Raw genomic sequence first — 1,757 nt, 5'->3', positions numbered from 1 at the left:
CCATTTTTTTGTTCAACCCCTGTACATTCAGTGTAGGTGCCTCTACTGTCTACTGAGATATAAAACTAAGAACAATAGCATATTGAAAGTACATATGTTGTTTTTTTTTTTTATTAGAATCTGTTCATTCATTCCTGAAAGCACAGGACCCTAAATGTGGGTACCGCTTGCTACAGCATTCAGCCCCATTCAGCCACAGCCTGCCATAGACTTTGATAGTGGGACTGCACCTGTCCTTCCCGAGCAAAATGTAAATGCCAGGAGGGATGCACTGTACCTAGACAGCCCCATGTACAAAGTGCCTTATTATATATCATTCTCACTGCTTTATTATTGCTCTCACTAAAGATATTTGAGAGAGAGTTGAAAACATTTAGCTTGTACAACAACAATTTTATTATACCCCAAACTATGTGTTTTCTTTATACAAAGTTGCAGTATGCCTTCCAGATTCAAGAGCAGATAAGGGGACTGTTAGAAATTCTGTATATAGCCCTATAGAACAGAATATACACAGTCAACATGTGCTTTTCTACTGCTTCACTGCAACAAGGAAACGGGAAACTTTATACAGAGAAAAGACAGAGATTACCATAGATGCAGCTACAAACTTATAAACACTGCCATCTATTGGTTGAAGAATATATCTCTACTGAATACTGATTTTGTTACTGCACAAAAATACATGAACACTGTATTCCAATACCTCCCACTCAACAACTGAGCCTTATATTTGTCCCAGTTCGAATCTCCGTTTTATAAATCTGTTTCTTGTAAGCGGTTTTGTCAAAGCATCTGCAATCTTGTTATTCGTTTCACAGTACGTAAGCACAATTACATTATGTTCAAACAGATCATGAATGTAATGATGTCTGATTTTAATATGCTTTGTTCTTGCACTGATCTTCTTGTTGGTGGCAAATTTGAAGGCTGTAGGCTGAGACATTGGTTCTCCAAGATCTTCAATCATTTGACGTCACCACACAGCTTCTTGACTGGCATAGGCAGCAGCAATGTATTCTGCCTTTGTAGAAGACAAAGATACTGAGATCTGCTTCTTGTTGGACCAAGATAAAGGACTGTTTCCTAATTTTAACTAGTAACCACTTGTGGATTTGCAAGTGCATAGGTCAGTTGCCCAGAGTTCACATATCCTATGAGGTTCAAATCTCCAACTGCAGACAGCTTCGGATTCAAGTTCTTAGTTTGTATGAGATATCTCATGACTCTCTTGATTGATGTCTAGTCTCTTTTATGTGATTCACTCACACGTCTACAAAGAAGCAACATGGCAGCTGCGATGTCAGGTTGTGTAGTGGCTGCAATATATAGCAATGCCCCACTGCTTGTCTGTACTGGTCATTAGTAGGAAGAAGATTCTCATCCTCTTCCATTTTTAGATATGCTGTGTCCATGAGCGTTCTTGCTTCTTTGACTTCAGTCATGCCAAACTTTTGAAGCACTGCCTCAATTTTAGATTTCTAATTTAACAGGATGCTGCCATCTTCTTTACACTGTACATTAATTCCTAAGTAACATGTCACACCCCTAAGATCTTTAGTCTCAAAATGCTGGCTAAGCACTGCATTCAATTTTGCAACGTCCTCATCCTTTTTGTGAGTAACAATCAAGTCATCCACATACATATATTCATAATCTACACATTTTGAGTATAGACATGGGTCAGCCCTGCTTCTTATGAATCCTTTGTCTAGCAAGAGATTTCTGCAACTTGCACACAAGATGCTCTTCTCCAT

General features: G+C 38.6%; 1 pseudogene; it reads right to left on the bottom strand.

Annotated features, from left to right (window-relative positions):
- Positions 1 to 727: 727 nt before the first annotated feature.
- Positions 728 to 1,445, bottom strand: LOC149473649 (uncharacterized; annotated as a pseudogene).
- Between the last annotated feature and the right edge of the window lie 312 nt (positions 1,446 to 1,757).

The sequence above is a fragment of the Staurois parvus genome, unplaced genomic scaffold (genome assembly GCF_062004578.1).
Source record: "Staurois parvus isolate SC_StPar_1 unplaced genomic scaffold, SC_StPar_1.0 ptg000013l, whole genome shotgun sequence".
NCBI classification, from domain to species: domain Eukaryota; kingdom Metazoa; phylum Chordata; class Amphibia; order Anura; family Ranidae; genus Staurois; species Staurois parvus.
This window is presented reverse-complemented; position numbering and strand designations above follow the sequence as displayed.